Consider the following 24,381-nt stretch of genomic DNA (forward strand, 5'->3'; position numbering starts at 1 on the left):
AAAAATGAGTAGGTGTAATTAAAAATAATAGAAATATTAGAAGAATTTAAGAGTGCTATTACATTATTATCAACCTAGTAACCATATTAAGAAACAAATTAAATTTCTGTTTCACTTCAGTTTGTTCCAATTTAGGTAGAAAATTTTGTATAAAAATCCGCAGTCTAGTTACAATTAATCGCAGAAAATTTTATAAATGAAAAAAAGATCATTTTTGGTAGAAATATCATAACTTTTCAAGCTAGCCGTTCTAATTTCACGATCGAATATTTTGTATTTGTTTAAATTATTTACGAAACAATTGGTTTTATATTTATTCTACGAAATAAAATTGAAACGCGTCTATATGTACATTTTTATATGAAAAAATGCTAGCATCAAAAACACTAACAACGTTCTCTCCCGTATCCGAGGATGTAACGATCGAAACTGAATTGGAGAAACGACTTTTTGTGCAAATTTTATGGGAACGAGGAACAACGATTTACTTCCCAAACTATTGAAACGGGTATACTTGCATCGATTGCACGGATAAAGATATAAATTACGTTTGCACGATTGCGACGCTTTTGAATCAAAACGAATTGTTATTTCTTTCTGTGTTTTAGCGGTAGGAACAAATATTATTTGCATTATATTGTAGCTGCTTTTATAACGTGACAAAGGTTAAACAAACCTTGTGTAATTAAAATTGATAGTAATCTGACTCGCGTGCACGGTTCGCTTTCAAAATTCACCGCGTTATGTGCATTGAATATTAGAATAGCAATTTTTCGCAGGATTTCGAGGATTTTTATTATAAATTTGAAACTCTTTCGTTTCGAAGGAATGCGCAGAAGTCATCTATCATGCCACTTTTTCAAGATAACGGTGATTAATGTGTAAAATCTTGCGGTCTTAAAAAGCATTTTTTCTTCTTCATCTGCTGCATCCGCTTGATTTGATCCGTTGTGATTATTTTCTGTTACTTGGTTCTCAATTGTTCAAGTGGAGTCTTTGAAGCAGTGCTGATCTTGTGAAGGCGATTATTTGACTAGAATTATTACTAGACTGCGGATTTCGTGCATTTATAACAAAAATGGATTGGTCAAATACGAAACTGTAAAAACATCAGAAGAATTGAATCATGTTATTATATTATGCTTAATTTATTAAAATTATAGATTATTCAGAACAGGTGATTCCTCACTGATTTCAATGACCTTGATATACATAAGTTATTAATGTCATCATTTTGAACAACTTTTTCCTATTCATGTTACCGCTGGACGACCTTGTTTTGCGAAATATTTACAGTTAACTGTTGGGATGACTATAGTGCCCCCCTAAGAGCCTCTCCCCTGCCCCAAAGGGCAAATTTCGTCATTGGGAAGAGGTAAAGTTCGCTATAGTCATCCCAACAGTTTTCTGCAAATGTCTCGCAGCCTATACATGTCCGGCGGTAACATGTATAGGAAAAAGTTGTTCAGAATGATGACCTTAATAACATATTTGAAGGTCATTGAAATCGCTGGGTTAGATCATGTTGTAGGTTAAAAAACAGGCTCTGTGCAGTAGCAACAGTTTTTCAAAAATATCTCGGAAACGAAGGTTGTCTGGCGGTAACATGTATAGGAAAAAGTTGTTCAGAATTATACCCCCAACAACATTATGTCAAGGTCATTGAAATCCGTAAGGAATCCCCTATTCCGAATAATTTCCAGATTATTGAAGGAGGAAATGTATTTTCACCTAACATCTGTTAAAAATTGACTTGGAAAATTTTTATTTCGCATAATCCGTGAGTATACGGTCACCCGTAGTTATTGGCGTCAAAGTTTTAATTATGAAATGGCGAACTCGTGACGTACAATAGCCGTATTCGATAAGATAGGAAATTGATACGATAAAGCGTATCGGATTGAGAATGTTTCATGGTTAAGTTACAGCATGTGATGCTATTATACACACTCGACATTATTATTCTTCGCTGAGCTGTTCATCCAGTTCCGTGTCCAACTATAAGTACAGGTAACTATTAAACAAGTTAGGGAGCGCAGTTCGAGAGTCGACCGCAAATTACGAACTCGATTCCAAATGTCAGGCTAGCAGGGTTGCCTTCTACCTGTTGTTTTCGTATAAATGATGTTTAGCAATTCGATGGCAATTCATATTTCAACGAAATTCATTAAGTCATCGACTCGACATTGTTCGATTGGTAATCAATTTTTCCGCCTTTCTGTAATTACAGTCTCCATTTGCAAACTAGATGCCATCAATGACAATTTATTTCAATCCAACGTGTTACCGTCGTTTCGACATTTTACTTCATAAAAAAAAATATTATAAAATACTTAAGGACCAGTTATTATATGTATAAAGCTTAATACAACAAGGTTTGTATAATTCATCATATTTTTTGGCTTAAATATTAAGGGTACCCACAAGTAATGTTATTTTTACAGATTTTGTAGATTTATTAGCATTTAGTTCGAAGTGTGCTTATTGTGAAATTAAGCTGTAATATGCGCCCTCCATCCATATTCTAATAAATTAGGGAAGTGAATTCGTGTGAAAATGTTTTTGGTAATTCTGTGTCGTAATAACATTAAAATGTTAATTGCAGTTTGATGTCATTCCACGCAAAATCGATCACTTTGTGATAGTGATGTTAGAAATTTTGTCTAATGCGAAATATCTTTGACGTATTATGTATAAGAGAACTATTTATACTATTCACATTTTCAACTATTTGTGAGACATTACAGTGTTTCTAATTAAATAAAACACATTGTATATAATTGTGGCTGTCTTCCAGTGTTTACAATAAAGAATAAGATGTTATAATTCATAAAATTTTATTTTATAAGTGTTCTACATTAATTGCAAGACACTGGAGCCAAATAAAAATTTCTTTTCTCCTCCAATCATTTTAATAAGTTGGAAGCAATACATCGACATTCTCAAGTTCTTTTAACCTTTCTACTGTTTTAAATTTCTGCCAATAAAATCCGCAATCTGGATACAACTCAACACATTACAGTCACATTAAAAATCTTCTTTTGAAAAATTGGAGTATGTTACTGAGGGTAGCTTTGTGAGTTCACTACAGAAATTATCATTGCTTATAAATAATTTTTTAACAAACTCTTGAAGAAGGAAAATCCATTAAAGAGTGGCCGGTAAGTCACGTGATAGAACGTATAGCCAGTAAATCAGATGGTCACGCACAAAGCTCTGCTTCAAATTAGCTGGCCGAGAAAAATGCGACTTTAGGACGGTGCATCATTGTTAATGATGGAAATAATATCGGTAAATACTACGACAACGAAGTGGGTCTATACTCTTCAAGTTCTCGGTTAGGAACAATGAGGCGGCTGGGTCAAGCGTGCGATTGTGAGTGAGAGTTATCGATTTCCGAAAAGCTCCCTTAAATCGATTCGAGGCAATGATAACGACTACTAACCCATAAAAAAGCATCTGGCATCTGGTATTTAAATCATATCGCTGATCTTTGTTTCTCAATTACGACCTGCAAATAAATTTGATTGGTGCGGCTATTGTATGGCTGCTCATTTTGTGTGCAAGTTAATCTGAATTCTTGATTAAGAAATTTGAAATAATGTTTTGCATTCTTCATAGTTATTCCTTATGTCATTTTTTTTCAAATTCGAATACAATTGTGTCCTTTTGTTATCAATGTTTAAGCACTAAAGTAAATGTAGACATATAATGAACATAAATTTTCTTCCTCTTCTAAGAAATTATTAAAGGCAAAGAAGCTCTAATTACTATAAGTTATAACGATGGCGGATCTCTATGCAAAATAAAAATTGTTTGCATTGATTTCAAGAAATGAGAGCAACGTAAAAATAAATTCCGTTATTTAATCAGTTTAATTATATATTATATATAATTAATATATAATATATTATTATTATTATATTATATATTGTATTATATATTATAGCAATACTTTCGTTCGAAAAGAAAATTAATTTTTATTGGGATTTCCCACAACGCTGAGCGTTGAAGACGTGCTTCTGCAGCAATGTTAAAATTGGATTATGCTTTTCCTCATAAACATTGGTATATATGGATTTTATAGGCGTTGCTATTATCGGAACTGACTGGCACATTCTTATACAAATCGATGATAGAATACATAATATAAAACATAATATTGAATTTAATGTGAGCGCTGCGCCGCGCCGTATCGAACCTCGGGAGAAGTTACAATTTACGCTCGGATCACGTTGATTTCGAGGAAGATTGCGTTGTACCAGCTACATCCCTTGTGTCACCGAAATGAAAATGATCTTATATACGTCAGAGACCGCCACTGTGATTAGGGACTTCTCCTAATGCTTGCACATTATCAAGTGCAACCGATGGAAAAAGAACATAAAATGGAAAGAATTTTGTTCGGAATAATAACTACATTGTACATTGTTAATGTTAATGTAGACGGATAAAAAAATAAATAACTGAATGGTATCTTAACTGCTAGTTCAATATTAACGTTTCTCACCTTTCGTTATCTGTTCACGAAACTGTTGATAGTGAGTTACATAGTTCAAATGTAGGTACAGGTTCTAACCCACCGATCCGTGCAATAATTCGTTTTAAAATTTTATTTCCGTCAGTTTTTATTACTGCGAGAAAGACTTTTCTTTCCCAGACTCCGATTCCGTATCATATATTGCACAAAACACCTTCCCACGCCACACCGTCTGGCCCTGAAGCAGCCGGAAGTAAGAAAAGCTGGCGATAATTTGTCGCGGGATCTCCACAAGATCTCTTTTTGCCATTCTTCTTTTCGCACAATTTTAAATGCTCCGCAGCCCTCTTCTTTTTTTTCAGTCGCCGCGACTGGTTAGTACAATAAAAGCACAAAGCATCGATTTAAGCCGTTTTGCTCTGTGAAACTTGAAAGAGATGATTCGCAGGGAAACGGAAATATTAACCCCTTAGGGATCATAGACGTGTTATCACGGTTCAATCCTCTGTCAGATTTCTCTTAATCCGTGTTCATACTTCCTATATTATCTAATATATCATTCGTTTTGTAATTTTATCGTGACACTTTTTGCGAATTTTTTCAAAATAATTCGGTCCTTAACGGGATACTCTGGTTTTCAAGACCGTTTTTGCACGAATTTAGGACTTTTTTCCAGACAAAATATTGAAGCCTTTGCATTGGGATCTTGCATACACGTTTACCGATATTTCAAACATATGTGTAATCTTTGTCAAGTAAATGTAATCAAAATTAGATGAGTTATGTATTTTTTTATAAAGTATACTTCGAAAAAACATGAATCAAAAAAAAAAAAAAATAAAGTTCTTTATTAATTATTATGAATATGGTTATGATCTGAACCAACTGAAATTAAAAATCTTGATTGTTCAAAAAATGGCAGCATTTAGAACTCAAACTACCAATTTTTCAAATATTTTTTCGACTTTTAGCACGATAAAAAAATAAGAAAATTGGACGGATTTTTAGAATGTTGGTTCTTACGATAACAGAGTATATGCTGAAGATCCTCTTAAAATTTCAAGTCGATGGGTTAACCCGAACTTGATCATGGCAAACGTTTCGAAACAAAGAAAATTTTGAAAATGAAACATTTGAGTGCATACCTCCTTAAGGGAGCGCAGACGTCTCACACACGTGCTAAGAGGGAGACTTTGGGTTTCGTTTTATTTCATTACGTTCGCCTTTGGGCAAAACTTAACCGCGGTGAAAACGTCGTTTTCGTTGAAGGTTTCGGGGCGACTATGGAAATTCGGAACGATGAACGACAAAGCATGATGCCGAGACGTGACGTGTTCTCAACGAGTTTACTTTCTAACTAACGTAAATGGATCTTTGTTCAGATTTTCCCGCATAACCCCAAGATATTATCAGAACACGGAGAAATTTGATTAGATTGGCGGTTTTCCGATAGAAAAATCTTTCTCCGGAGTTTCCGTCAAATTATTCACTTAAAACTTTCCCATCAAAATTCATTAAAATTAAATAATGCCCCGTAAAAGAATTTTTTTCAAGGTTTGGAGTTTATTTAAGAAGTTCCTTGACAAGTTACTGGATATGAAATGTTGCTTTTGTGGAGTTGATCTTTTGCGATATAATAAGTAGACTGCTGATTTTGTGCATTTATGGCAGAACTGAAACTGAACAAACCACGGATCAGTGAATATATCAGAAGCGTTTCCGAACATTGTTACGTTATTATCAATTTATTAAATAAATATATAATTCTTCTTTTATCTGTTTTAACTCCTATTTCTTACAATTGACGCAGAAAATTTTTATTTTGCATAAATATCCATAGTCGAATGATAAGAGACATTCACAAACGTTCTATTGTGTTTCAGTATTGCTTAGTTTAATTTATTGCATTTGCAGAAACGGCTTCTTAATATAATAAATTATATTGTATATATTCATGTAACATGAGTACAAAACATGGAAACTAGATATAGAGAGTAAATAGTACAATATTATTTAGAAAAGAAAAAAATTCGAAGTATAGTTAACACACGAATGTTAATAAAGATTTACTGTAGATGAAAGTTTTAATTTAAAATGAGTTGGCCGTTTCGCAAATTCGATTTAACATACCATAAAGTTTAATGGAAAAAGGTTATACAATCTTAGCCGTATTTTCAAGTTAGCAATACTATGCATAATAAAGGTAAACAACTAGATAAAAAATATTTTGTAATTCAGTAAATAAAACTGTTACTGATTAATATTAGTACTGCCCGGATTTTTGAAGCACTGTTGAAAAAATATGCTTAGAGCTTTTCAATATTCAGAAAAATGCTGAAAAACTGTTCTGTATAGAAAGCCTACTCATTGTCAGATGAAGACGTATGCACGTATATTATGACGCCGCTTTGCAGTTGCACCCTATTTCATGTTCAACCATGTGGAAAATGAGGGTCTGAGCCAAAATTCATACTTATATCGCACATTTCAGATGCGTCAACTAATGCGTCATCTTCAAGATTCGACGAAGCCGCCTGAAAAGATGAGGAATTGAAATCTCAGATTAACTTGAAGCATTATCTATCTATCGTTAATCTATTACGTAGTTACTGTGTAATCGTTTTTCGTTCAATTTTTCACGTAGATTGCTAATAGTAAGTTAAACAATATCTTTGGCTTTTATTTTTGACTTCATAAAACATATAAAATAAAACCGACTCATAAACAATAAACGAACTTTGTTAATAAAATTTTACAAGAGCTCAGTTTACTATACGAATTTGTCTTGTATGCATGTATGTATCATTTATTGTTCCCCTAGGGGTTACAATTCCAATAACTTATCGCTCTTACTTACTACATCTTAAACTAAACTTAATCTATACTTATCCTAGAACCTAAAACATTTCGGTAAGCGAGAGAGAGAGAGAGACTTCTTAAAATTTAAAAAAAAAAAAAAATTGTCTTGTATCCAATTTTTAGCTATCAACGCTGTAAATTATAATTCATTTAAACATATAATTAATTTAAAAACACATTACCGGCACACAACTAGAAAGTTATTTATCGCGTTAATACATTACATATTATAGTCATAATTTCGGTTAAAATAAAGCTGTTTGAGATCATACATTTTACTAATGCACCTTTAAGACCTAGACTTCAGTTTTTTTATCTGTATACTTTTCTCAAATATGAATTTATACACAGGAAACATAACAATTAATTACATGCATATGACAAGAAATTTTTAAATAGAGTTGTTCCATACGTCTTGAATAATTTAATATACTGTATTCAGTAAAATAAAAAGTAATATAAATTATACTTAATGTGTAGTTTAAGTTTTTATCTTGAGTAGCAATTTCTAAACATTGCTAATTCGAATTAGTAATTTACGGTAATTAATAATTAAATTTTTGCCAGTTCAAAGTTACTGGTGTCCTAATATCCGATTTTGGTGAACGTTTATAATAACGTTATATTGTGTTGATAGAAAACTAATGTTGCTCTTGAGCGCAGTAAATAATTTTAAATTTAATTTCCTTTAAAAGGTTGACAGAACAGAACGCTAGAATCATTGGAAACGATGGATATTACGTAACCGATTAGAGGACATTATAACTTTATAGACTATTGATTTACTTGTGCATCCACAGGACCGATATTACTTGCTCACGAATCCAATCATCGTAGTTTTCCAGAGTAGTAACTATTTTTAAATGAACCTCGCCTCCGAAACTCTTCTAATTAAAGTTGTTATGAGCGACAATGGAAGCTCATAGTCGAAGATGAAACATTTGCACATTCTCCTCTCTTCATTAACAAGTTCGCGAACGAGAACGCTAATATCGCTCATTAAGCTAGCGACGAATAACTCGATTTAAATTTTAACAAGCTTGACATGCTCGTGGACGCGGTGCTAAATTAATTGCAAACTTCATCGAGAGGAAAATTCTATTAATATCCGCTGACCGCTGGGCATGCATCTGTTTGTAAAAAGGGAAGACATTGATATAGGAATAAATGGTTCGTACAAATTCGTGAGTGCATCACGGGTCTCGCGTTTTCATCGATTGCTAGAACTTTTCGCGAAATCTATCTCTACTCTTCTTGCTAAAAGCATGGAGTAATCAAAACTAAAAATATACCAATGAACAAACTAAATCTGTATTTTAGTTGTTAGAGACAAGTTTGTTTTCGGAGAATTTTCATTAAAATACAAATGTAATTTTTGGTTATTATAAGATTTCTTATTTCATTATTCCAAATCTTGGACACAACTTTGTTTTCATGAAATTTTCATTAAAATATAAAAGTAATTTTTAAAAATTACTTTTAACAATAACAGGACTTTCGTTTTGATTACTTTATTATGGCATATTCAATATATTTAAATCTTGCGTTGCGTCAGGTTGCTCTTTAGGACTAGTTCAATTAGATGGTGCACCAGTATTTGTTGTTTTGTAGAAACGTGAAGAGGGTGATTCTACATGAGAAAATATACAACAGATTTTCTTTCATTTGTCTCTTCTTTTCTGAGAAATTTGAGATTGAGAATTCGACGAACACGCGTACTATTAAATAGGAATCGTCTGATGCGTCTGTTCATCGCCTACTAATTCTACTTCTAAAGAACTAGACGGATTTTAAAAGTCAATTTTCTCGATAACGACGCGTCAAGTGAAAAAAACTGGTTCTATATTTTCGACTTATTTTCTCATATAGAATTTTCCCCTCCACATTTAAACCATTTTAGGACACACTGTAGACATATGGAATAAAATAGTTCATGAAATTTTAAATTTATGTTTTAAGAGAACGGTTGACTTGAGACTTATAGTTCCTTTGACACCTTTGCTCTTCTCGATGAGTACTATAGGATGCAATAAAAAAATGTTTAACCTTGAAAAAAGGTTGAAGGCCAATTTTGCGGACTGAATTTTTATCAGATCTCCACTTATCCAGAGGTGCACGTTATAATGGTCGCGACATATAATTGTGAAACACCCTGTATAAACAAATGTATGATCGTTTCATTGAACGCGTTAAAATATAAATCCTTAAAATTAGACCTTAAAGTACAAATTATAAATTTCAAGTAGGAATACTTGAACGCATGGAACGGCGTTAAGACAATTGTTAATGAAACACATATAGTGTGACACGAGTTATAAGCAAGAACAAAATGGCACTTGCGAAACATCTGTGGGTGTATAATAGAGCTACTGTATACATTTGAAACGTCCCTTTTTTGTATAATACAGGAAATGTTCATTCGCTGGGGAGGGGGGGGAGGAGGGTGGTGTTCATTCATTGGACAGATCAGCCTCACTGCGCGCTCGTCGGCAAACCGGTGTCACCTATTCCCTGAAGAAGCAAACCCGTCGTCGGTGTAAGAGCCTTCAACAAGTCCAAAGACCAGCCCGGGTCCCGGCGTCAGCCGTTGCAGTAAACTGGCGTCGCAAGCGGCATTTTTGTTTTCCCGGGAAGGAACGCGAATCTCTCTCTCTCTCTCTCCCTTCTGTGGCACGGTGTTCGGTCGCGTTTATTCTCCGGTGTGCTCTCGCAGGACGGGAAACTCGTGCGCGCGAATCCACGGGAATTATCGTAGCGACGATAAATGGCGGCGCGTCTTGCTTTTCCTCGAGCGGCGAGGTGCAAGTATATCTCGTAAGTGATTTACATCGTTCCCCAATTTCGGGTCTTTGCAGTAAGTACACTTAGGGGCGTTATTCTATCTCTCCCCCTCTGTTGAGCTGCTTCATACTGGCGGAGGTAGCGTCGGCGTCGGCGTCGGCGTCGGCGTCGGCCTTGCATTCTGCAGGCTTGTGTTTCGCAAGGACGTCGGGAGGCGGAAGGTGGAAGGTGGCAAGGTGGTAGGAAGGTGGAAGGCGGAAGGCAGGCGTGATAACGCCGTGGAGAACGTGGAATGGGATACCCCGGGAGGGGAAACGCCTCGGAGGGTTGTTGGGTGGTAGATTGCTCCCACCGCCGTTGGGTTTCTTGTAAGCCGGTAATCTTCGGTAAGTAACAAAACACGCGGCTGAGCTTAGGACCCCCACCCCCTCCTCCCCCACTTCCCAACACTCCAGAAATTCTCCTGGCAACTCTATGCATGTGCATCGGTCTGTCGTAATGCGGTATTCAACATCATTCTCGCATAAGGATTTGCAAATCTTTGCGATTTACTTTGTCCCGTTCATAAACAGGGTCTTCGGCTCTTGCGGCGTACCGGTAGACAGACGTGCAACAATCTTCGGCGGTTGGCTGATTTTAATCACGTCGCCCGTTTAGAGAGAGGTCCATTGAAAGATGCAGTGTCTATGCGCGAGAGCAAGGGAGATTGGAGAGGCTTGATATGTGGGAAGACTTGATACTATCTGATAAACAAAAGAGAACTGTAGGTTACGGCGTATAGTGCTTCTGAGATGAGTAGTTTTTAAGATATAACTGTTGATAGTTATCGGTTGGTAGTTACTGCTGATAGTAGTACTGTACCTTCTAATGAGTGAAATGAGTGCTATTTGCTTGTAGAATGACCGATTAAGAAGTTTAGATTCATTATTTACATTATTAATGAAGCTTCACCGCTTGATTAGATTATTATCGATAAGATTAGATTATATAACCACGTGATTGGAAAAAAAGAAAATTGATATTTATATTTTCTCTAATGATTAAATATCGATGACAGGCAAATAGAATTATATTTCGGGTTAGAAGAATTTAATGACATAAATATTTGATTCCTCGCCTTGCTAATCCCAAAATTCACCTTAAAACATACTATGTAGGACAGGGATGGGCATTATTAAATTGAGACAAGACCGTCCCCACCATAGCGCCCACTGTTCCCTTCTAGGAAGCGTCGTTACCGTGGGACAACGAAGACGCGAGACACCAGTGAACGCGACGAAGGTGCGCGCTGCAGTAAAGAGAGGTTGGTGGCAGAAGCAGGCATTTCAGAGGCCCCTACCGTACTCATCACTGATTAGGACATGATTCCGTCCGATGCTTTAAATATGCATCCTTGGACAATAAAATAATGTGTATTGCTTCATAGTCAATGTACAATGGTTTGGTTGCTATTGCACATGTTAGTACCTATATAATGGAAAGTTAAAAATTAAATAATCAAGTTTGACGTATGACATCCAAGACGTCTCCGAGACATCATTTCAAATCAAGGGGTTAATAAATTATGTTCAAAATCTTCACCACATGTCTCATCAGATATAAGGCAAAAAGTTAAATTTCATTAGAATTGTTGTTCTAAAATTTTATGTTTGATTAAGTTCGAGGTATTCCTTCAAGAGAGGGTTAATACATGTTCTACATATATCTTCTTTAAATTATCTACCTCCACATGGATTGGGACAGATGTCCTCTAGCAAACAAGTTATAATTATTCGTTAAATAAGCTTCTGTTGAAACACACACAACCTCACTTTTACTTGAGATAAGATGTGTAATATTGTACATATATACAGGGTAAGTCACCTAACGTTTGCACCTCAAATATCTTTGTTGTTTCTAAAGATACGTAAAATATGGTAAGGACAAAGTTGAATAGTATGATGGGGCTGACACGATGCCATACAAAATTTTGTTTTTATGCCATTTTTTTAGAGATGTCAAGGTCACCTTGACTTTTTTAAATGGAACCACCCTTTTTTAAACACCTACAATGATAGTCCCTTTCATTAGGAATTCAGTGACTACAATTAGTCCAAGGTCATTCAAGGTCAAGGACAGAAAAAACGTATAAAACTAAAATATGGAAGCAGAATACGTTTATCACGGTTGAGACTTGTAGGAAATAGTAAACATACTATGGTCGTAGTTAAAGTAAACAAACTAAGGTCCTTCAATGTTATTCAGCATTCTTATTTACTATCAGTGTTGTAGGAATATGTGAAACTCCTACGTCTCGGGTGTGACGTATCGGGTGAAATGATTGGAGACACAAAATGCAGTGCAGGCCCGATTACTTTATGAAGAAAGGTACCCTGAGCGAAACACTCCTTCTAGACAGACTTTCATTAATACGTACAGGTTGTTTCGAAGTACTGGAAGTGTACATGCAAGACAGCACAAACGGAAGAATCCCACGACTAATGAAGACAATGAAATTAATATTTTAGCAGCTATAGCTGTCGATCCTCGCGTGAGTACGAGAAAAATTTCGCGGAAAGCAGGCATAAGTCAAAGTAGCGTAATACGATTTCTGGCCCGACATAAATTTCATTCGTTCCACATATCGCTCCATCAAGAATTGCACGGGAATGATTTTCAAAATAGAATTAACTTTTGTCAATTGGGATTGCTTCAAAATCATTCATTTTTTTCTAATGTCTTGTTTACGGACGAAGCAACATTCACTAATCATGGCTCAATTATACATTTATAAAATACAGGTATTCTGCTTCCATATGTTAGTTTCATACGTTTTTTCTGTCCTTGACCTTGAATGACCTTGGAATAATATAGTCACTGCATTCCTAACGAAAGGGACTATCACTGTAGGTGTTTAAAAAAGGGTGGTTCCATTTAAAAAAGTCAACCTTGATATCTCTAAAAAAATGGCATAAAAACAAAATTTTTTATGGCATCGTGTCAGCTCCATCGTACCATTCAACTTTGTCCTGACCATATTTTACGTATCTTTAGAAACAACAAAGATATTTGAGATGCAAACGTTAGGTGACTCACCCTGTATATACAATATAACATATATATGTACATATATAATATATATTTGCCTATGTCCTTGAATGACCTTGAGTAATTATAGTCACTTAATTCCTAATGAAACGGACTATCATTGTAGCTGATTTAAAGGGGGTGGCCCATTTTAAAAAATGGATGCGACCTTGGTATCTAAAAAAAAATTAACATAAAAACAAATATTTGGTGGCATCATGTGTGCCCCATTGAACCATTCAACTCTGTCCTTAAGACATTTGACGTATCCATAAAAACAACAAAGATATTTGATGTGCAAATGTTAGGTAACTCACCCTGTATTGTATACAGTTTTATAATAACTAAACTGCAGATCTTTATGCGAAATAAAAATTGTTATAATAAGTAATAAGAATTTATTGCTTTCATTAATATAGTTTCAATATATTGTAAATATTGCCATCATATTTTTAGTTTTTAAATCCAGTTCTATTTCTATTGTTTCAAACGATATCTACCAACGTTTGCTATAAATGCGTAAAATTGGCAATATAATAGCAATAAAACCTGGAAGTGTCATGAACTTTCTTGATTACTTGATATATCTTAAAATAAAACCAATAGTATTATAAAAACTAAGAACGTACTAATTTAGAACATGAAAAATTGAAACTCTGATTTTACATAAATAAATTCAACTGTATAGATACATAGCAAGGCGATGTTAATCGCTGTCTGTAAGTTTCAGAAGTAATGGCGAAAACAGTACACACCCTTTTAGGACAGAACAGAGAAACATGTTCGTAGATGTAGTTCATTGTATTGCAAAGAAAATAATAGAAAGCAAAGTGACGAAAGTTGTGCAATATCTTCAAGGACCCTTACGAGACTAATTGTAAATCCTCGCGTCTCTCCCTGGTAATCTCATGTAACAAGTAACGAAGTTGCTGCACAAAATCCAAGATGGCTCTCATTAACTGATTATCTGCTCTTCATTCTCTCAACTTCATTTATCTCTTGCTATAAAATCGACAGTTTGGTAGGGAGTCAATATAATATAGAAATAAACAATAAAATTTTCAATTTATTCCATTGCAAATAACAACCCAGCAGTACTGTTTTCTACATTTATTGCTAGGTTTGCAGTGTATGATAAAAATATATCACATTGATGGAAAGGATGAATGTTGCGTGTGATTATACATAGATTATACTTAATATTGTAGTATTCCATAAATACTTGACAGTATCTCACAAATTATTCGTTTCTACTCCCATCTATTGCATTTATAACATTGCATATTAAAAAATGAGATAAAATTAGACATGTTTAGGTTTAAAATAAATTCAAAAGTACGTGGACGTCGGACTTGCATCGACAAAGCCTCAATCAATATTTTTATTTTAACTTCCGTTATTTATGAACTTTTTGTTACGATCCATTCAATCGTTATTTTCACCTAAAGAATATATTGGAAATCTTTACACCACAACTTGTGGAATATTTAAATGGCCCTGTATAATATTTAAATAGCCTCACTAAAATTAATTTTTCCACATTTCCTTTATAAATGTTGGCATATGAACATCTCGGAAGTTTTGACAATAGTCCCAATATATCTACCATCACGATCTATTAAAGGCGGTTTATTAAAAAGAAATGTTTATATAATTATAAATATAAAACAGTTTTTATCAGAAGGTGCTATTTAATTTATTACACCAATAATAGGATTTTTTGTAACGAATGCAGAACATTTTTATTTCACATAAATATTCAGAGTTTAATTATAATCTTCTTTATAAAAATTTCTGTCAAATATTCTTCTTTGGTTAAGTAATTCCTCGTTTTCCCAGACGAAATCCTGTTTATAGAAATCTGCCGATTTCGCGTGCATTATTATAATGCGTATGGTTCCGTATTGTTAGGGGATACGTGGAGGAACGAATTTCACGCGAAAAATATTCCTCTTCATGAAAAGTTGTGGAGCTTAACGTTTCGCATTTCGTCCACATTAAATTGGAAGGAATTGTCCTACGAACAATGAACTTCCGATCATTTGTGTTTTTCAAATAATTTTAATAAATGCGGCCGATAATAATGAGTGCCGTCGTTGTATTTATATAAATGTAATGTTTCGGTTTGCCAATTAAACCGGAAAACTATTCATCATCATATTCGACGTCATTTACTTTGCTAATTGAAACAAGAACGGAAATTCGATTCACAGGCGTATTCGCTTTCGTCAAAATCGTGAACGTTATATTGGCTCCCGGTTTTACAAACAATCAAACCGGAACACAATTCCTCCCAGTGTAATTTCATCCGCGCAAGACTTTTCATTTCCTTTTTCATTTCCGGTTAGCATAATGCATAAGCAACCATTTCCATATTTATTTTGCTCTATATTGATTCGGTACGGCGGCATGAGAAATGAAATTCAACGAGATGTACAGTTTTCATAACATTTAATCATTTCACAATTTTCAAGGGTCGAGCGAGATGCGTTAAACAGCGAATCTCTGTCAAGACATTTTCTAGAAAATTAAAAATTTATGGATCGATGCTGAAGCGAGGAAACAATTTCTGTTGCGTTACTAATTGCTAGACTGTGGATCTTTATGCAAAATAAGAAATCATTCGTTTTTATTATAACAGAAGTATGATAAATATTAAATAGTTGTGTAGGTAGCTATCGAAAATAAGTATGTAAAATTTTCATTCAAAATGAAGATGTTAAAAAAGATTATATTATGCATGTAAAACATTTTTCGAAAATTTTCACCTGGTGACACTTTTATTAAAATGTCGTTTGTCGGCTATGCATGTTCTTTTCTTAAATATATATATATTAATTTTTTAGTTTTTCCGTACCCATTTGTCACTTTTATGAAGTTTTTCAATCTTTTCGAGAAAAAATGTTAGAAATAACACATTTACGAAACATATATTTCATAAATTCATCTGTTTGATGTACTTATTGTTAGATATAAATATTTATTATACTACCTATAGCAGATTTTGTATATTACTAATAGATAATGTCAGAGTTATTTTAATTTTTCATTAATTATATTAGGATCAAGTGCTTATAATGTACTTCAGTAATGACTTTCATCGTCAAAAAGATTGACACGACTATACCTTTTATAATAAATAAATTAAAATAAAATAAAATAATGTAGAATGAATGGTTGTTACCAGACTTACGGATTTGATTCATTTGTGATGCAAATGAATGAAGTGTAACATGACAAGTGTAAAGAATATTATGATGTTTTGAAATGCTTTTGGTGTCATCACTGTTTTCTATTTCATCCACCTATTTTTGTCATAAACGCACAAAATCCACGAGATACAGGGTGGTTCTGTAAAAATTAGCACTTGAATGTCTCTGTTATTTTTGAAAATATGGAAAAACATTATTAACCAGAGCTTTTTCAGTATAAAGAGGACTAAAATATAGCTGTAAAGGTTCTTTTTGTAGGCGAAAGAGTTTCGGAGATTTCAAGATAACCTTCATTTTCTTAAATACACAGCTCGCCATTCTCTATAAAAAAGTAGTAACCTATGTATGTCGACAAATAATTAATTTAAATTCTGTAGATTTTATTTACCATCGTTTCGTGTTTATTTCAACGCGAAATAAGATCTACAGAATTCAACAAAATTCAAGTTGAAACACCTCTTAAATTAATTATTTTTCGACATACACGGGTTACCACTTTTTTCATAGAGAATGACGAACTGCATCGAACAATGCATACAAAAATATATGTTCCTATTTTCAAAAATTAAGGTCAACTTACAAGTGCTAATTTTTTACAGGATTACCCTGTAGGTAATGTTTTCTAAAGTAGAGCGTGCAGCGTGTAAATAACACTATAAATGGTTCATGACGACAAGGTTGCTCTTCGTAAACCACTTATAATGTGCGAGAGGATTGATGCTGTTGGCGTAAAGGCAAGATAGGTGATGGTGGTTGCTACAGCAGTAAACGCGACGGATTACCCAGGCCATTGCTTAGTAAATCTAGTAGATCCTAGCAAATCGTGCTCGTTTCTCGGATTCGGTGTACACCGCCAGATATTTAAACGGGACAACCGATCCGGCAACGTGAGCAAGATTTCGCGTATAAACAGTAACGAGTCGCTTAATGAGGACGGTCGTTAATCAAATATCTGTTAACTATGGCATTGTATTCGTGCCTCGCCGTTAAAAAGTCTCCGAGACTCCGTTCCTTCAACGAATTTCTTATCAACGACGATAGTTTCGCTTCTGATCTCAAGATTCTACTTTCATTAGTATTTATGTATATTTATTAAATATAATATCTGAAACAAGTGAGTGGTAAAGCAGTGATAATATCAGAGGATTTTAAGAATACGATTATATGATCTATAACTTATTAAAAAAAAAAAAAAAATCAGAAGAAGAAATTAAAAACTTATTAAGATAAACGACTTATTCAAAAATTCTCAAGAAAAGAAATAAATGTCCTGACTTCGAAATGTTTTATTTTGTACAGTGGATCCAAAAAGTATGCGAACACTAAATTTCTGATTCCCAAAAAATTGTCGATATTTAAATTGTGATAATTCCGTAAAAACAAATAGTAGTTTCTCCTTTTAAATGTGGCAAATGATCTCTATATGTATTTTGTACATTTATAACAAAAATGAATAGATCAAATACAAAACTGAAAAGACATCAGAAAAATCTAAGATTGTTACATTACTTTCGGTTTCTTAAAACAAGTAAAAGAAAAAATACATTACCATTTAATTTTAGTTTTCTACAATCGGTTGACGCATCAGAAAGCTACAGTCATTTAGTGATATAAAAATCTTACAAGTTTGGTCTTGCGATTCATTTCAATCGCAGTTTCTCACAATTTTTACCATTTTTAATTATTTATGGCTCATAGCAACCTCAATCGATTTCAACGAAACTTTATGTAACTTATATAAAACTTAAATTTTCGTTATAGGCTCAGTTAAAAAAGTTAAAAATCGTGGCGTTTACTTTCATTTTCGCAATTTCGACCAATTTTCCAGTAATTTCTAAATAATTGTTTTTATACACTACCTAGTAAAATAATCGTTCTAACATCTCAAAAAAGTTCTAGTCGTTCGGTCCAATTTAAAAAATTGATTAGTTCTTAAAGGGTGTCCAAATATCTTTGACCCCGACTGTGACCGATGGTGCAAATGAAATTCTCCGATTCATAATGTCCGTATTAGAAACCGATATGTGTGCATACTTCTGTCACCTTAATTTTCCTCTTGTTCCAATCTCTTATCCCCGCGTAGCACTCCCCCGAAATCATTCAGAACCTTCGACCTCGTGTTCGGAGGGGTGTTTGCATGTCCGAATCAATTGCATTAGAGATTACCGCGTTTGATTCAATTTCCAGTTCTGACTGAGCTTAATTTATTATCGTTCTGCCTAACGCTCGAACTGTTTGGCCATGGATTTTGGTCTCGCCACCGGTTATACTTGTTTCTGTGTATAGGTACACGCTCGTGAGGATATACGTGCAATTTATATGCGAGTAAAGCGTGTTAGTACCTTTGGAGGACATGCGTTAGAATTTCACACGGCGATTGTTTAAATGAGGAAACACGCTAATACTTGAAACCCAATTGGTAGCGATTGGCTTTAACCCCTAATGTCCCGGATTATGGCACTTTTTTTACTAGATATTTTTATTTCAGATGATCCACGACCAGTGGTGGAATTAAATAGTTGCGTTTCATGTTTAAGGAAATTCTATTCGAACTTGTATATTTCATTTAAGAAGAAAAAATACATTTTAGAATCTGCATATTAAAAGTTCCAATTGAACAAGTTATCTAGAACGTTTATTAAAAACGGTTCCATAAGAGCGACACAGACAAATTTTGAACCGTAAGTTATCTTTGTAAATAGTGCAAATAAAAAATTTCGAATATCAATTCAATTGCAAGAATTATTTAATATTATTCTAATATTTTGTTTAATGTAGTAAAGATTTACTAAAATGTGAAACGCGTTTTGCTATAGTTGAAGATGTTATTCCTAACTATGTAAGAAAGATAAAAAAATTGTTAGTTGCAAAATTTGTAATTTAGTTTTGCTTCATTGGTCACTATTTTTTAAATACAAGTACTTATATTGAATTCGAATATACATTTTGGAAAAAGAACAGTTTAAGAACGAATTAATTACAACAAGAAATACAAGAGAAAATAACATAATAATTACCGAACGAAAAATCTAACCTAAACTCTTGTTGTTCCTAAGCACAATTGATGCGATATTAAATTAACATAAAAATGAAAGCAATGTACTAAGCGTAAATTTTGTACGAGAATTATTACAGCTTGACTGCAAATAATATTTTAAATAGGAGTAAATTAAACCAGAAAAGAATACGCGTATTTAACTTTTAGATGTAATCAGGTTTGAATAAAAATGAAACATCAAAGTACCTTGAGGACACAAAGGATTAAAACAATTTATTAAAAGATATATTGATGAGACTGAGGCAACATGATAATAAATGCAATTTAATTAAGCCTTGTATCTTATAAGTTGTTGAATATTTTTAAATATTATAATTATATAAAGAATGATAACCATGTACATGACATTTTCAGCACGATTCTTATAATTAAAGCATTTCACAGCATACTGGATGCAACTGTAAAAAGAGAACGGAATGTATTTCAATTGAAAGAGTGAAATATTTACAATGATAATACACAGACTAATGAAAAATGTATGATTCCCGTACAGGAAATCAGTCGAATATTTTGGTTATTAAAGTTATCTTCACTTTTCGTATATTACATTGATATTTACTTATTTCGTGCTTCATTTAAAATATCGATAAAATGTCCATCTTTTTACTATATTTTAAAATACGGGAATCGCGGCTAAAAGGAAATACTTCCTCTTGTTCTTCATCGACGCTTCGAGCTATTCCGTAGGCTTCGAAGGTATTTCCTTTACACGTTTCTGCGAGCTTCCTTTGTGGAAAAGCTTTCACGTGCACGCATTTTTCATTTTTTACCTTAGCAATTTCTACAAAAACTTGGAAAAAGTGATCCCGATTTTTTGCGTACGTTTATGGGCTAACCTGGGCTTCACTTGTGCTTCTGAAAACGGAAATAAGCAAAATATAAACAATATCAAGAAAAGAAATGTCGTACGGCCATTGTAGTTAAATTATAGATTACGTAAAGGAAGAACTGTGAAGAAAAGTTTCTGATATTTTTAATCACTGTAATCATTTTCGTAAATAAATTGATTTTATGAATAAAATATAACATCTTCGCGATTTAACTTTGTACAATTCTACGTGATGTAGTAGTTATTGTAAATCTTTATATATTTATAACATGTTTATCTTTGTAAAGTGCAATAAAATCTTAACAAAAATCAATTGTGGTATTATTCTATACTCGCTACAAAAAATTTTCCAGTTGATGTAAACAATTTTTCTTTTCTCCAGATTTTTATAAAATAATTATTGATAATGAGAATTTGCACAAAATCTGTAGTCCACTAATAAGATAACAACGTATAACATAAAAACTACATTTTATGTAATATATGAATTAATGAAATTGGCTTTAAAACAGTGTATCATGCAATTTGTAGAACAGCATAAGTGATTAATTTTATTCAACAGTATCGATTAAGGATATTCCATTGTTAACGGTTAAAGAACAATGTTTAATAAATCTCTCCCATCATCGTCATTCACTACCTAATGTTTGATTTTGAACATTTTGCAGCATTTTGTAGGCAGAAATTCTACTCCATTGACGCACTTAGGAGATCCTTATCGAACTCCCCTAACGCTTTTATGTTGCATTGGTCGTAAATTCTATTGTTTTTTCATGAAAACTTTTCTGATTACTTGATGTATTTTTTCACACTACTAGAACAATGCAATGCTTTTTCTTCACAAATTTCATTTAAGATTGCATCAACTATTATTAATTATTAGCGACCACTTTGATGATTAATTATTAGCGATCATATTAGTATTTCTACATTAGTGAGTTTTCTATTAAAAATTATTTCTTAATCCCATGTTGTTTATAAAGTTGAGTACATTCTTTGTTAGTCTTTCGTCACTTAGAGTTTTTATAATGTCCTTAAATGTGCTGTGCTTGTATAGTTGCTTATATAAAAATACATTTTTTACGTAGAATAATAAAGTTTTCTGATTTTTCCAATAACACACGTTTCTATAACGATTTGAACATTTTCCGTTGAACACAAATCAAGCAAAGATCTATAACCGACATGGATAAACTTGTATATTAATTAATTATACTACAACTAAGTGATTATTGTTTAATTGTTGCTATAGTAAAAAGAAATACATTTTTCTAATGACACAAAACAGAATTGTAATATTTAGAACCTATTGGAATAATAATCCTAACCTATTTTTAATTTCTGAAGCATTTATATATGTTGGAAATCTGCCTTAAGGTCGCACACCTTGCGCCATCTACCATCTCATCTGTTTTATAACCTATTCTACTCTGTACTCGCTATCGTCCATGTGACACACGCATCCTTTGAGCTGTGATTAAAATATTATTGTTCTATCTAAAACAGTGTCGTGATTAACCTGCTAATCTTCCACAGGTTATGGGCCCAGGCTCACTACAAACTGCGCTAAAAGTGAAGTTGGAAATATAAATCGTGAGACTGAAAAAAAAAAAAAAAAAAAAAAAAATTCAAATCGTGGAAATCGCTCTCCTCGCCACGTGCTCGCGTCGAGAAAGAAAAGCGAAAAACGAAAGTTTTCTGTTATACACGAACCGACAGCAAATAATTAATTATTCGAAGAAAATTCGAGCATATTTTTTATTTTATTTTCTCGGTTCATACAAAACGAAAATGAGTCAACTAACGATTAAAATTCCACCCCTTCAGAAAGAAAATTATGACACTTGGAAGATCCATATGAAGGCATTGCTCGTGAAGAACGACGCGTGGGGATTTGTTAACGGAATTAAACAGAAACCCACTGCCACAGGTGACAACGCAGCCGATATTACAGCTTGGGAAATCGCTGACGAGAAGGCCATGTCTGACATTATTCTCGCAATAAGCCCAGAAGAATTGAAACACGTAAGTAGATGTAACACGTCTAGAGAAGTTTGGCAAAAACTAAAAACTATTTACGAGTCGGAAGGGCCCACGCGAAAAGCAATGTTGCTAGAGGAACTGATTCACCACAAGATGGAGGAATCTCAGGACATGAGAGATCATGTATCAAACTTCTTCGACACCGTAAATAAACTGGAAGCCATGCAGATACAAATTCCCCAAGAAATGACAGTCATTCTCTTACTTTCTAGCATTCCAAAGTCCTATGAATCATTGAGAGTGGCCATCAAGTCACGACAAGAACTACCTACCCCTGAAGAACTAAAAATAAAATTATTAGACGAATATCAGGTGAGGAAGAAAAACAAAGATGAAAAGTCCGATGCCATGGTAGCATGGAAACAATCATCACGTAATTTTGGAAGCAGAAATCTTGACAACCAATTATCTGAAAGGGGGAACGAGAAATCAAAATTTAAATGTCACAAGTGTAAGAAGTACGGGCATATGACAAAAGACTGTAGGTCAAGACGACCGGAAAACAACAGGAAGTCAGATGTAAAAGAAACATCAAAAAGGGCAGAGGTGGCTATGAAAACTGAAATAGTGGCAGAAACAGAGGTAGCCAACAAAGCTACACCTAACCTAAAAACCACATGGTGTCTGGATTCTGGTGCTTCGTCGCACATGTGCCCCTATGAAGAAAAATTTGAAGAAATTGGGAAAAGCAATGCAAGCACATTAAATTTAGCAAGCTCCGAATCGACTCTCATAGAAGGAATTGGATCAGTAAAACTAAAAATTGATGAAAATTCTTCGGCAAAACTTCAAAAAACATTATTTGTTCCAGATCTCCGATCAAATTTATTGTCTGTTGCCAAAATCACAGACAACGGTTTTGACGTTCTATTCCAAAAAGGATGTGCAGTAATAATCAACCAAAAAACTGGAAAAGAAATCTTCAAAGCCGAGCGAGAGAAGGACTTATACTTTCTAAAAGAAAAGACTGAAGAAGCCAACATCTCGCAAAGCAACACGTCAAACCTTCAGGAATTACATGAGAAATTTGGACATTTAAACATAAAGGACCTAAAGAATCTGATCCAGAACGGCAGGATACACGGAGTCACAGCTGATTGCCGTGAAAAGTTGCAAATCTGTGAAATCTGTATAAGAGGAAAGCAGACGCAAACTCCATTCACAAGATCAATCTCACGGTCGACAGAAATTTTGGAATTGGTCCATACGGATCTCTGTGGTCCAATGAAGGTGGGGTCTCTTGCTGGTTCATGGTACTTCCTAACCTTCATCGACGACAAGTCAAAATGGTGCGAATTATATTTTCTAAAAAGGAAAAGTGAGTTTTTCCAAAAATTCCTAGAATTCAAGGTTAAAGTTGAAAAACAAACAGGAAGACACATTAAAACCATAAGGTCAGACAACGGAGGAGAATATCGAAGCAACGAACTTGAAAACTACCTAAAAAAGGAAGGGATCAACCATCAACTCACAATAGAATACACCCCACAACAAAATGGTGTCGCAGAGCGCTGGAATCGAACCCTTGTGGAGATGGCGCGATGCATGTTGCTTCAGTCGGGCCTCCCCCAAGTTTTTTGGGCAGAAGCAATTTTAACAGCGGCTTACATCCGAAACAGATGCCCAACGAAAAGTCTAGAGGGTAAAACTCCTCATGAAATTTGGAAAGGAAAAATCCCTACAGCTGTTCACTTCCAAATTTTTGGCTCCAAAGCCTACATGTTGGACAAGTCAAATGAGAGAAAGATATCCAAGGGAAAATTTGGTGACCGAACAATCGAATGTATTTTTGTCGGATATTCAACCGATTCAAAGGCATACCGACTATGGGATCCCGAAGCTAGAGAAATTCGTCGAAGCCGCGACGTTAAATTCATCAAAACCTTTGGAGAACTACAAAAATTCGAGGATTTTGTGAACGAAGAAACGCTACAGCGCGGGAAGCAAATTTTGAACTCCACCGAAGAGGAAGGAAATCACGAAATTGAAGTTATCCCATCAGCCGAAAACACCAAAGAAGCAACTCTTCTGGAAGATGAACATGAAGAAAATG

This window comes from Halictus rubicundus, chromosome 2, assembly GCF_050948215.1.
Source record: "Halictus rubicundus isolate RS-2024b chromosome 2, iyHalRubi1_principal, whole genome shotgun sequence".
Classification (NCBI taxonomy): domain Eukaryota; kingdom Metazoa; phylum Arthropoda; class Insecta; order Hymenoptera; family Halictidae; genus Halictus; species Halictus rubicundus.